The sequence below is a fragment of the Seriola lalandi genome, unplaced genomic scaffold (assembly GCF_002814215.2).
Source record: "Seriola lalandi dorsalis isolate HSWRI2012SDOR001 ecotype SW California unplaced genomic scaffold, Sedor1 jcf7180002054920, whole genome shotgun sequence".
Classification (NCBI taxonomy): domain Eukaryota; kingdom Metazoa; phylum Chordata; class Actinopteri; order Carangiformes; family Carangidae; genus Seriola; species Seriola lalandi.
Window position 1 is genome coordinate 774372 of NW_019525472.1, and position 14710 is coordinate 789081.

Sequence of the window (14710 nt, forward strand, 5' to 3'; positions counted from 1 at the left end):
GGGCAGAGAGAGAGGGACAGGAAAACGGTGGTTAGCCTCCAAGCCAATACATCTGTGTGAGCAGCTCATTAACTCGATGACATGTCTCTTGTCAGTCACTTTGGAAAGTTTGGCTAATGAACAAATATGCTCTGGATGTCAATATGAAAATGTGCCAAAAGTAGGACAGCTGGCACGTCAGATAATATTGTCACAACTAAATTCTCCTGTGATTGGACGGATCACGGATTAGAAAATTATAATTTGTCTGTTATAATTTACTGCCTGTTTAGATTTGTAATGTGTGTTAATGCATAGCTACAAAAGGAATTAAAAAAGATGCTACACTGTGCAGCTGTAGCATCAGCTGTTAGGGCTGGCTAGCATAAAATGCAGATGGCTCCCTTGTCTGTTGCAGATGGGTGCAGATGTCTGTTTCTGTTGAGACACTTTGCATGTCTGCAGGTGTAGGTATGGATAACTGAAAGGCATCACAGTCAGATATGAGCATTACATCACCCATAATGTTACAATGTGTCTGTTATTAACAGTATTAGTCATACAAGTATGGTATATTGTTATTTTCATTCATGACAGAGTGACCGTGGAATTGTTTATGTTTTGGCTGGGTCTCCTTTTTTTCTTTTTCCATAGGTTTGGTCAAGCTTGCATTCAAATTACCAGCAGAAGAGGCTGAAGCTGGACATTTCAAGCATTTATTGACTGTTTACTTTAAGGGATCCATTTCAACTTCTTTCAACTAGTTTTCACACAATCACAGCAGGTGTTGTCAAGGAAACACCTTAATTGACCCACCTTATTGTAACTGGTCGTTTCTTGGTTTATTGTGACAATAAAGACACTCAGCATCAGTGTCACACCAATTTGTAATCCTATTTGTGTGTTTATTTTCCCCCAAAATTCAATTACGTGGGTCAAATCATCATTTTAATAAACCATACTTTCCATTTTTTACAGATAAGTTTAGCTACTCAACAATCTTTCCATGTACTCAATGCAATTTCAAATAAGTCACATGTCATTTTGTGTATTCAGATTAGACTGGAGGAGACATGGAAAGAAATATGACTGGCAGCAAGAGTGGAGAAAAGCAAAGTCACATTTCAAATGAAGGACAATTTGCAATTTTCACAAATAGAAATGAATAAACTCGAATTATCAAAATAGAAATGACACTTCATTACCAATAATTGTAAGAAACACGGAGGCAGGTTGTGTCAAATGATGTTTTTGTGCATGTGACAGTCTGAGCAGCAGAATCACACTGTATGTGAATACATGGAGACTGAGATGTGTCATTGTGCCAATTGTGCTGTGTGACAAAGCCTAAGCCTAAGCCATGATCATCAGTAAATCGCAGCTCTCCAAAAGAACATTTCAGGGACAAACGCTGAGCAGAAACAGCACAGCACGACAGAAAAAAACATTACAATGCTGTTGTCAAATCACTGAATCAGAGTGTGTACAATTGGTTTGACAGGTTGTACACATCTTAAGGAAAATTATGCCGCTAACTAGGGTTGTACTGGTGGACCATGCCATGTCGCTGGCTGATAGCCCAACATCGATGTTGACCCTCCCCAGCCCCGCATTGTCAAGGCTTTGCAAGTTCACGTTTTACAGCAGAAAACGTCAAATGTCAGAACTGTTCTTGAACACAACATTCGTTCAGTGCAACAAGGCGGTGACAGGCGGAGATTTGCTGTCTGAATTTTGGCCTAACTAAAGATAGATGACGAGTCTGTGATGCTGTGATGTTATCTCCTTCAGGTTGTTAAAAAAAAAAGGAAAAAAAAAGGAAAACTGAAACTTATTGACGTTAAGATCCAGGAAAGAAGTGCGCTATAGCGTTCAGGGAAAAGTTCCCTTCATTGCTTGTAAACACAACTCAGAAAAAGTTTGCCAGGTGTTTGGACTGTCTACCGAGGACTTAAACAAGATAAACCGAGCACTGGATAAAGTAAAACAGGATGCCACTCTGTTGTCTCACATGGACTTCATTCCAGTTAAACGGCGAAGGCCTAAAGTGGATAATCCATCAAAACACAAAACAAGGGATCAGCTGGGAGTTTGCCATGTTTTTTTCAGCTGATGTGCTCCGTTCAGCGGTGGGTCTGGAGAGTCCTCTGAGGCCTCTAACGCTGAAGCACCCCGCTTGTTTGATGACCACCTCAACCACTGAGCCGCTCACTTTGAAGCCTCTCAATTGAAATTCAAGAGGAGAGATTTCACTTTTAATAAACTGACAACAACGGGTGAAGGCGGGGAGCACGGCAAGCTTGCACAAGCTGCAATCAGCGAAAAGGGGGACAGGAGAGGGGGGATGAAGTACTGAAGAGGAAAGATGGAGAGGTGTGAAACATGAAGCAACACCGGTACTTGTTTGTCCTTTGAGTTTACTCCTTCACTCGGCTCAAGATCTTTTCATGGTGGGAGAAGATGAAGAAGAGCATGTGAGGGTAAGAGAGTAGCGTGTGCAGCAGTTGATGCTACTCTTTTCAATCCTTCCTCCCCCTCCTCTTCCTCCTCATCCTCTTAACTTCCCGCTTCTCCTCTAACTTTCCTTTGCACTCTGTCCTGCTACAGTGACGTACGGGTTCTGATCGCATTTCACAGGAAAGATATTGTGAACAAAGGAGTACTTCTCCTAGTATCCAAGGTCAGAGCCCACATTTGGATAAGGGCTGGCAGTGTCTTGAGCGGTTGTCTGCTTTGTCAGATCGTCTTATCATCATTGTCTGTTTATATCTCATACAGGGCACATCTCTGCTGATTATGTTGACAGTCAATATGACTATATATAGATACGAGCTTGGTTGGCCATCAACAAAAATGAGAATCCCAGCCATCATCTGGCTGCAGCAGTTTACGCTAAATCTGTTTCATCGCCCCCCTGACTCCACATGATAGTCTCTTATATTGCCTTTCAATATAACAGAAGACATAAACAAGTCATTCCCATCTTATTTCTCCATTTTTGTTGTCACACAAATGCACAGATACACAAAGTGTACTGATCGCGGCTCATGAGGGCTTCCTAACAGACAGGAGGAAGACCAGGGGATGCAGTCACTCCTGGTCAGGTGCAGAGACAGATGACGAATCACTACTTTGTAGGGCTTCAACTAAAGATTAGTTTCATTGTTGAATAATCTACTGATTATAATCTCAACTAATCTACCAATTGTTTAATGTACAAAAAGACATCTTCAAACTGAGTGTGAACTTGTGAATGTCGTTTTTCATTGAGAAATGAGTGAATAAATTTAATTTATTATAAAAAGTAGCTGGGGACTACTTTTTTTGTCTATCTCCTATTTTATGCTCATAAAGTTGCCTGATAGCACTAAGATGAATACAGATGGAAGGCTACCCTGTCATTGGAGTATTACTTACACACAGTATACAGTATGTACAATATATCATCATTTGACAGTGGAGAGCACTGTTTTGCGGGGGTGCAGAAAGTACCAGTTTTATGTGATCGAAAGTCTATAACAGAGCCTTTTCAAATTTAGTAACCTTAGTGTGGAGCTGTTACTGTACGCATGGTGCGGTGTTTTATGACAAAGCTAATGAGCATGCAACAATGCTCTTTCATAATTGCACACATAGTAGGTATCAAATAGTGTGTGCACCCATGCACAATTTTGTTCCTGCGCATGCACTTGGGAAAATCATTAAGGGCTGAGGGTGTTGATAACACCTCTAGTCCCATCTGTCATCTGTGTTTCTTGTGTTACAGTATCTGCCATAGCTCCACCCATGAATATCCACAAACAACAGCTGCTGCTCAGGCAGACTCTATACCACTAATTTTCTTAAGTCTTCTGATAAGACTGTAAGTTGCTGGCTCTGATGACAGTAGTGGTGTGTGTAGCAACATAAGACCAGATGTCTGGGCATGCGCCTCAGGGTTCTGATGCCAGTAACTGCCCTGTGTGTTCAATTAAGCGGCTTCTGAGGGACAAAGAGTCTAGGGTGAGGTACAGGTTAGTCCTCGCATTGACGTCCAGTGCACAGAACAGGTTGAGGAGTATTTGGAAACATGGCAGTCTCATGGATACCAGTAAATCTCCCACATCATCCCTCTCTCTCTCTCTCTCTCTCTCTATCTCTCTCTCTCTCTTTCTCGCTCTCACACAGTTGCATGGAAACATGTACTCATATGACACACATAGCAACTAAGACAGAAGCACTTCATGTCCACTGCAACTTGCAAGTCTGTGCAAGCAGGGTGGCATGACTGACCACAAGAGCGGACGCCAGCGCACTCCCACGCACTGCGTCTGTGTGTATAAGATGAGAGGAGGTGGTGTTCGCTGGAGTCTTGTTACACCACAAATATTGAGCAATGGCTTCTCACTTCATCTATGTGTAATCAATAAAGATAGCAAAAGCTCAAATTAAAGTTGAACATTTTTAAACTGCTGAATGGAATTGTATTTTAAAAATCCAGTAAGTGGTTATAACACATTAGGAGTTAGCAGCGACTAGTTGATTAATCAATCTTCATAAAATGAATCAGCAACTGTTGATAATCGATTAACCATTTGAGCCATGTTTCAAACAAAAATAACAAATATACACTGGTTCCAGTTCCTCAAATGTGAATGTTTTCTGGTTTTCTTTCCAGCTGTTTTTTTTTTTTTAAGGTGAAATGATGTATTGAGAAAATAATCAGATGCAGGTGTCATTCTGGGTGTTTAGTACAAGATCATGCTATTGCAAAGTCTTATTTCATAGGCTACAAGCAACAAAAGGTGATCACAATCACAGGATTAGGCTGGTGGTTTATTTCCACATCGACAGAACAACCAGATCACACAGCCGTACGCAGGATCTGTTAAACACACAGATCAACTGGTCAAGCCCCCTCAGTCATTGGGCAGACGGAATCAGTCCCAGAAGAGCTCGTCAGTTCATCCTGGTGTTTGGTAGACGTGAATCATGAAGCCAACGCGCTTAAAACCAGGCTGTACCAGTAACCAGTCAGTACACAGCTGCACGGTAACTGTTTGAACACAACTGACACAATACAGCAAACACACAAGCTGTGACTACTGTATGAATGATAATTAATTACTGGGACATTGACTATGACTCTAACGTGAAAGAACTTCTTATTTTTACTTTCAGGTTCTTTCTTTCATCATACTTGTTTTTACTCGTAACTTACTGAGGACACACAGAGGATGCACTGGAGGAATGGAGCGATAAGGGAAGAGAGCTGGGTCCAAACAACAGAGACTGATGAAGAAGAGGTAGATATAAGCCATATCTCCTCTCTATTCGGCCCTAGTGAGGAATCGAAGGGACTTCCATGAGTCTAGTGTGGACACATGGCTACAGGAAGATACTCCGGATCCCATCACCACCATTGTTGGCTTTCAGGAGGTTTGGGTTGACAGGAATAAATCTGAGATTGGAAAGAAAAGAGGTGGCAGGCTTGCTGCTTTTATTAACAACAGATGATGCCATCCCGATGAACAGGACAAACCACATCCCGGTCCACCTTCAGCCCGGGTAGTGGTGGGATTTTAAGGAGACATACGCTACTCTCCAAGACTGCTTTAAATGCAACATCTAAAGCTCGACAGACAATGATTTTGACCTGTAACCATTTAACAGCTGAAACTACATCAGACAGAAAATAGAGACAGAGGGGGTAGAGTCGACGGCACTGCACTTCTATCAGGAAAGAAGAAACAGAAACCTCTCAACTGTTCAAAAGTTCAATAACATATTATGAGGTGAGCAATGTCTAGGTCAGATTATTCACTGGGATCCAAATTGGCTCCTGCTGTTCTTTCTACTGGGAACCACTCCCCCCTCCTTTTTTGTTGACTCCTGACTAATTCATGGGCACTACTGAATAAGATGTCAATTTTGACACAAGCGGGCCAGAAGCCTGAGGGCACCATGAACCACATGAAGTGAAAAGGAAAGCAATTTCCTGGTCGACAGCCTCTGTAAACGTGGTGTCATTTTTAGCAGTTTTAATCATGCTGTCGCTCGTCACAATGGACATCACATGCTGGATCCACTTTTCATTTGAATCCAGGGCTTGACTCAATATAACTTGACCCCGGTCGCTGACAAAACAAATGGCCAGAGCGTGAATTTACACACGGTGGCTATGAAAAAAAGGGGTTCCTAAAATATTCATTTGCTTACAAGGATCAGCCAGAGTCAAAACAACAGCTTGCTTATGCAGCGACATGAAACCAATTAGTGTGATGGAGTTATCTAAATGCCATAAAAAGCAGTGGGGTGCAATGGAGCACCCTTGCCCAGCGCCTTTCCTGGCTGATGGGTTTTCTAATCACTAGGCCCTGCTGTTCTGGTCGTTAAAGCAGCAGGGTTGACTTGGTTGGCCATCTTGCTGATTATAGCACCGCTAACTCCCACCGCGGATCCATAATTCAAAGCCTGGATGTGGTGCGGTTTCACGAGCCAGCCCGCCTGTGTGCCAAGTGGCAAATGCTGCCAAGACGGGCAACAAAAGTCAGCATTCGTGTAGACATCAAGCCCTTTTATAGGCACTGGTTTCATTACACCTAAATGATGGCTCGGGTCACTAATAAAATGAGAATGAAAAGAGCAATTGGAAAACGCAGTCGTATACAGTAACTGGCCGACATTGCGCTGGCTGCTGCTCAAACTTGATAACACACAGTTTATTTAGTCAGAAAATTCAGTGTCCTGATTCCTGCCTCATATTCTCAATGATGATCACAAACTGGCTTCTCATTGCCAGCAGGTGAAAGTGCAATGAACAATTTAGTGTCTATGAAAAAGGAAAGATAACATTTTTATAAAAGAAACCCAACATTAGGAGAGAGGAGAAATTCAAAGAATAGACCAGCAGGCAGCAGATGGAGAAGGACATTTTAAACAAAGACATGCAGACAGGGTCTGAATCAGAGTGATAGGGTCAAATCACCTGTCCACACTGATGTCACGTTTTATTGCTTACATTTGTGTGCAGTCTTTATTGCTCTGGTTTCAAAGGTCATGAGATTAGATCCTCTTTCATTCCCGTTCACAGGGGTTGACCATGCATGTATTGGAGAGACTAAAAGAAGTGCTTTTGTCTGTGTGTCATTTATCAGTGTGTCATATCTTAAGTGCATGTCCATCTCCGCATCTAGTTTTTCCCCAGAGACACCATCCTCATTTCGTGGTTACTATGGAGTAGAGTTGATGAGTGGGATGTATAGGCCTGAAATTATCAAAAATGTCCTGTCTCTCAGTGTCACAAAGTCCTTTAGAAAATAGTTATATTCACATAAAAGCATTATTATTTGGTCCTTGAGCAACTGTGTGTGTGTGTGTGTGTGTGTGTGTGTGTGTGTGTGTGTGTGTGTGTGTGTGTGTGTGTACAGCTGGGCTCTCCCTGCATGCATTTCACCATATCCCCCTCCCTTATCTTTAGGTTGCACAATGACATAACGGCGGAATCGTTCAACGGTGACATCTGTGTGCTGCGTCAAGAGCACCGCAAAGAACAAAGGGTCAAGATCACAAAAAGAAAGCAATCAGGTCTAAGCAGTGACCTTTACAGGGCCACCTTTCAAGCTGCTCTTTCAGAAATGCAACCAAAGCTTTGGAAAGTCCGGCGGGCACAATTGCGGCTGGTTATCTGATAGAAAATCTCAGAGCTGCCCTCCCTGCACCCCAACAATGCTAGCGTATATCCCGTTTCAGGGGCTCTCGATGATCGGAGGTGTGCGTTGGCTCACGGTGTACCTGATACAGGGAGCTTGATAGCAAGGGCTGCTCTTCATTTGAGGTTACATAAGATGTCTGGTTGTGTCTGTAACAAACGAATGCCAGATCTGTACAGTCAGACGAGGGTCGCTGTCATTCTAACTCTGACAAACGTACACACACACTCTTGCAACAGGATTCCCAGCTCCTTACGCAACAAGACATCATGAAAGATCATGAATTGGATAAAAGAAAGTGCTTTTCTGTCTTTCTGTCTCTCTGCCTCCTGTCCTCCTTAACCACGTCATTTCTGTTATGAGGCCATGTAGCGCAGATGTATTATTGGATGGCACAGGCGCAGATGGCAACAACCCCCTCCCCCCGGATCTCAATTAAGTGTGAAGATGTGGCGGGTGCAGGGTGCCCTGAGGGCACCCACAATATAAAATAATAAAAGATATTAAGCGTCAAATGTGCCAGATGTTCGTATTTCAAATCAAAAAAGATCTTGGTTTCAAAGCATAATCTAATCACCCTCTTCTTGTTTCTTGTGCTACAAATCTCATTGGTATTTATAACATATTTTTATTAGTCTTAGCCTGCAAACTAAAAAAAAAACAGACGAAGAACACATCCTCCTTGGTGGAGGTAATTAGGCTGATTACCAGCAAAGCTATTACTTCTCCACTTGGTGCCATAACAAACAAACAACATCCAAGAGCCAACCAACTGGCAGGACAGCTCTGTTGCTTTGTGCCAGAGACTGGCACAGGATGCCGGCTGCTGAAGGTCAGAGGTAGCCTCGAGGCCGGAGGTCGGCCATAGCACACAAAACTGGGACAATCACCATTTATCCAGACAAGACACTGACACGCACAGATACACACACGCTACAGTGACCATTTTAGAATCAGAGGAACAAGAAGACAAGAGGAAACTTTAAGAGAAGCCTGACTTTACTCAGGATATGCGTCTTCTTCTTGTCCTGATTTAAAATATCAGGTAAGACATAGTGAATTCAGGCCCCACACTATTTTGATTCACCTCCTTAGTCACTATAATCATGCGACTGTGTTCATAACAATTGATAATGACGTGAAAACAATAATGGGTGATAAACATCCGGCAGTGCTGGAATTTGAGTTTGCGTACAAGTGAATGAAGGCTGAGCAGAGCAGGACGGAGCAGCAGAAACATCTGAACCAAGAGAACTGCCGCCTCCAAAGGCAACATGCGAGGTTGTAATTTTGACATGGGAAGTCATTATGCTTGAAGTCTGGGTGGTTTAAGTCGTGAGAATGCTGTTGCTAGGCGACTGAAAGCAAAAAATTGACAGTGAATTTTCACTTACCAAACCAGTACCATTACTTTAGAGAATGTATCAATAAGGTATCTCCTGTTTTGATGTTCTTTTCCCACTCTTTCGTTGTATTGATTATACATTATGTTATTATGTCTCTCCTCTGTCAGGTTTAATAGAGGTGGAGGCAGGAAAAACGTGTTGAACCTACGTAATGCCCTTTGGAGGATCTTTTCAGAAGGCAGCAGCAGCAGCAAGCTGTGTAAGGATCCAATTAGTACAGTGTCAACTTAACTTCACACCCATGTTCACATGTAATGATGTCAGTAATAGCGACCGCATGCTATTTTCAGGGCATTTGAGTCCATTTCGCTCACATCGACATGACAGAGTGGGAGATGTCATTTGTGTGAGGCACAAAAGCAGCCATTTTCGTTTTCCAAGTGGCTTCAATTCTTCTGCGGCCCCAGCGCACCATGAACTTTCCACAGGGTTTCAAAAATACACTGGAGCCTGTTTTTTTTTTTTTTGAGGATAAAAGATAGATCTCTTGTACAATAATAAAGAGAAATAGACAGAAGAATGGCCCGAGTGCTAGCGGCCTCAAGAGCTCATTACGCAGAAAGCAAAATTGTCGGATGGATGAAAAATAGACTCACTGAAAGGGTTTTGAGTTTGCTCACACTGGAAAAGTGCAACAATTATATCCTGTAAAGACCAGCATGCATTTCAAAGATGGTGAGAAGGGAAGAGCACAGGAGGCAAAACAAACACTATCAAACCAGTAGAAAAGTATTTTGATTTCTCTTTGTGATGTTCAATTGTCAGTCATGTTCCAAGGTCACAGTTCTATTGACATCTGCTAATGCCATGTGACATTTAATACTGTAGGAAACGGTTAAGTACATGGATTTCTTGAAACTGCAAGACAGTATATATAGAAATTTATTTAGCATATTATGTACTATTAATATGTATATGGACCCAGTCAGCACAGTTTTCTTACACTTGTTTGGTTTGAAACTGGTGTAAGAGTTTCTTCACTGGCATGTTTATTTGCACATTGCAAGGAAACGCTTTCATAAAATATTATGTTTTTGGTTTTCATACATAACATTTCTGCTTCTTCTGATCTGCAACCGTTTTGAATAAGGTGGTGCTGGGTCACAGTACTTCCTAACATATGTAAAAAAAATCTCACCACTCCCAGCGTTAACCGGTGCTGTCATTTCTCTGGAAAGGCAGTATCATGGTTCACCAGACAAACAACATGGTGTTTTGACTGGGGTATTACACAGAAAACCCCCTTAGAGACTTACTCCCTCTGGTACCTTAATTCCCGAGACATACGGGAGATGTAAACAATCACTTGCTGCAAATCTGTCTGTCTTCAGTGCCACCTCTTTCCTCTGTCCTGAATTTCCCTCTGCCTCTTTTTGCTCATCTGTTGCTGTTCCCGTGAATCGCATCCCCGACCCTTCAACAACTTTCACACTTTAAATTCTCAGTGAATTGTCTTTCCATTCCCCCTCCCTCATTCAGTTCCCTTTGTTCGTGTCTTCTAGAGATTTTGAGAGAGGATTGTTGGCTGTTGATGGGAACTTTGTTGGGAGAAACAACTTGTGACCCATTACCTATGTTACAATGGACAAATCCCTGCCTCTCTTTCTTGCCAGGAGCCCAATAAAGACAGCACATCAATGGACCTGCGGCTGACCTGTACTTCCTGCTTGTGTAAGTGGTATTAGGTGGCAACGGAGGAAGCAGGGGAACATTGTGCTCTTGATTCTGTTACACAGAACTGAGGCACCGAAGGATGTGCTTCTCCCCTAATATAGAAAAGATGTTATGCTCGTGTAATCTATAACATAATTAGTTGACGCGGCCACAGTAAAAGCCCTTTGGGTAATTTCTTTCATGTTCATCAACCCCTCGTGGACTGAAGAGTGACTCAGAAGACGAAGCAACGTGTGAACAATTCGCACCTGCTACATCATGCTCTTTATTATGTAACGGCTGGATTGTATAATACTATTTTATAATGAGCTCATTTTGATTCCTAGGGAGTAGGTCAGGGGCAATAAGTGTGTTTACTTGAGTTCTAAGAGCTACTCAGGAGAGTCTAGTCTCCTTCAGCCGCTGCTTATGGTGAGCCGCCACGCCCTGCCCTCTCATCACGATCAGGAGTGGAAGAGCAGGGAGGGAACTGAGAGGGATCACATACTACACATACTACACCTACACACACACACACACACACACACACACACACACACAGACAAACATGCACAGACCCACCCTTGGCCCTTGTTGTAACAGAGACTCAAGGAAGGGGCAGGGATCAGGGCGAGTCAGAGCGAGGCCGAGAAGGAGAAGTGGAGTGAGAGAGAAAATGAGTAAAGCAAAGATTATCCGCTTTCCAGGGTCAGACTGTCTATTTGTGCTGACATATTAACCTAGCTTTGCAATAAAGTAGGTCTACCTTCTGCGAGCGACCCAAAATAAACTCTTCTTGTGCTTCTCGTTCGTTACTGCGCCTGCCCGCTGCGCCACTGTTGCCGTTTCAGGTTCAGGTCTCATTCCTGGCTCCGTCTCTGTGTGAGGAGGTTAAATCTTTCGCAGCTAAAAAGGACACGGCTATTTGTAGTTCCTTTCCCTCTCCTACACAAACATGAAGCTATTCAAACACTGTCTCGTAAAAAAAGAGACTGTGCATGGACAAAGTGTGCCCTTTTTCACATTTTCCACAGAGTTTTAACTAGGCTATTATGGCGATTGACTGTTTTGGAGAGAACATTTCCATCAGCAGAGGGTAAGGGAGCATTAGGACAGTAAGGGAGCTGGGCCATTTTTATGCAAATTTTGAGCATTTCTGATGCATGTTACTCGCTCTCCTTCGCTTTCAGGCCAGTAGCAAGCTTTCTCCAAATTAAATTAAATTAGCTGTGCTTGCACAAGGAAATTGGTGCATATTGATTAAAACAAACTGTTCAAGGAGGATTCAGGAGCACATCATTTCCACTACCACCCAGGACAATGCTGGCTGGGACTGATAAAAAATGTATTCCCACTGAGTTTCCTCTGTAACATACTCATGTTTGCTTGCAATTCTGCATTTGACAACCTTTGCAAACATCCCAGATTGGATGTTGCTTAACTCACAATGACTCTCTCATTCGCAGTAGTTTGTTTTCCAGGGGGGGCTGCTTTTGCTGAATCAGGCTAACGACAGCGCCGCCTCCACGGCGAAGGCAATCTGAATCTCCTTTCACTGACAGGCCTGGGTAGAGGTTGGCGGAAACTCTACACTGAGCACTTGAGGTGAGGCGCTTTGTACTCTACAAAGGCGGAAAATTTGCCAATTCATGGATGTACTGTAATCAAGTAGACTTGTGCTTGGAACAGGCTGAATGCTGCTTATTGTTTTTAAAGGACTTGATCTTCACAAAAGAACCGGGAGGCAAAATGGTACATTTTTGTTTGCCTGCTGGATGACATTCTCTCGCTCAGGGATCAGCATGAACCACCTGCCCCTAAGGTTTTTTTCTTTATTCAGGTAAACGTGTGAATGAATAATGGTGGGAAAGTCTCCACTCCTCTTGATGTTATGAAGAAGGGCTTTTGAGTCTTCTATTCTCAGCAGAAAACAAAATACACGCTGAAAAAATCAATACTGTGTGTGATATTTATTGCTACTGCACTTAGAGATTGCATTCACAAGCCTGCAAACAACTGAGCTGAGCAAATGTTGCATCAAAGAATGGATTCATTAGCTAATTCATAATTATCGTATTCATCAAAACAACAACAACAACAACAACAACAACAAATCCCATAGTTTTTTGGCCCTTCACTCGTTGTTGTTCTTTATTCTCCTATATGGAGGACTGTACCACTGACAAAAAAAAAAAACAACAAGAACAAACAATGGCCCTGACCTTGTCTAGGTGTTTCCATGGAGACAAGCCTCACTATAAAGCATTCCCCACTGTGTGCTGCTGACAGGCCAGCCCTGCTGAAGACATGCTTAACAAGTTCAAGGACTGAGACACAACCTGCAGGGCGTAAACACTGAGCTCCATCAACAGGATATTTACGTCTGCATGCGTACGAATCCATTTAGGAAGATGGTTGATTACTGTACTGATTTAATGGTGTGAACCTACTTTCAGCCAGTTTCAATTATCCTGTCTACCGCATTTTCTAAACTCCTACCATACGTATTCTTTGCCTTCAACGCCACAACAGGCTTTTGTAAGTGGAGTGAAAGCAGTAGTGAGATAAAGTAGTCCTCTGAGAAAACCATCTTTATCCCTTAGGGGCTAAACATAGCTTTCCTGTTAGCCTCTTAAGGAGGGATGATATCACCTCTCTGGGTCTTTTACTCCAGCGTGGAATAATGTCCAAACAAGGCTATTCTCAGTAGTGATCAGTTGAGAACGTAAAGGCAAATAAAAACAATGTTTGTTTTTCATTTTTATTTTTACTGAGGGACAAGATGTGATACTTTACTAATTTCCAGAGCTTTGTGATGTTTTGATTTTGGAGTAAAATTATTTTTAAACCTCACACTTGCTTGAAACAGGTTAATATCATAGTGGCAATTATTAAAAAAAGCAAGTACAGCTACAGTATCATGATGTGAGTGATAATAGAGCAACAAGTAGGGACCAACGCATTGGTGCATTCAACACCCAACAACCTTTTTCAATACGAGAATTGATCACAACCATTTTTTAACGATGACGTTTGCCTGTTTCTGATCTTTAGAACTTGTTGGAACTTGTTTCTCATCATTCTTTACACCTTAAAATGAGTGAAACATGAATGAAACATACTCTGGTCTTCCTGGTTGTTCTTTTGTCCCATAACAAATTGAGATGGCTGCAGTTTTCACTGTTCAGTGTGTCCCAGACAAAACTGGCTGGGCTAGTTTAGTAATTTCGCATAACTGTGTCATTAAAAAGCCAGAACACTCCGCCTCTTGCCTCCATGAAGATGTAATTACATGACACTGTTACATGACAAATTGTTCAAAAAGCCTTCCTCTATCTTGTACAGTACGCAGATTGGGATCGTCTTTCTCAGAAAGATGGATCAGTTCCAATGATTGATGTTCCATCAATATCTCATTCATAAATCCACCACAGTATACCTCTGACCTACTCACTCAAGGACAAGGAAAGCCCATTGAGCACAACAGGCAACAGGTGGTCCATGAAAGCCAGCGGCTGGATCCCCCGAGGCCGTCAGTGGGGGGGCGAGTAAGCCAGAGAGAGAAAGAGAGCAGGTGGCAAAAGGCTTAACCTGAGCTAAAACCCATCCAATGAGCTCATCTCCGAGGGCTTAGGCAGCTTCGAGTTGTCTGCTTTCTGCCAGATCTGGGTACTCCCACCCAGTCAGCCAAGTGAGCAACCAGCACCCTGCTAATCTGTCTGAGCACTACCTGTAGGCCATATGGCCAATGCCTGCTTGCCTTGCTTGTCTCGCAAAAGAACTAATCACAACATAGTTGTGTGTGTTTGCAAAAGGACAGCATGTGGAAATGTTGTGTGTGTGTGTGTGTGTGTGTGTGTGTGTGTGTGTGTGTGTTTGAAGTAGGGCTGCACAATAAATCGAAATATCGAAATCTCAATTTGGCAAAGTGCAATATTCAAATCATTGGCTACAATTGTTTTGATAAAAGGTAAAATGTGT

At 42.6% G+C, this 14710-nt stretch overlaps 1 protein-coding gene across 1 annotated transcript in view; it reads right to left on the minus strand.

Moving 5' to 3' along the window:
• Positions 1-14710, minus strand: part of kif19 (kinesin family member 19) — a 36647-nt gene that overhangs the window by 15181 nt on the left and 6756 nt on the right. The window lies entirely within an intron of this gene.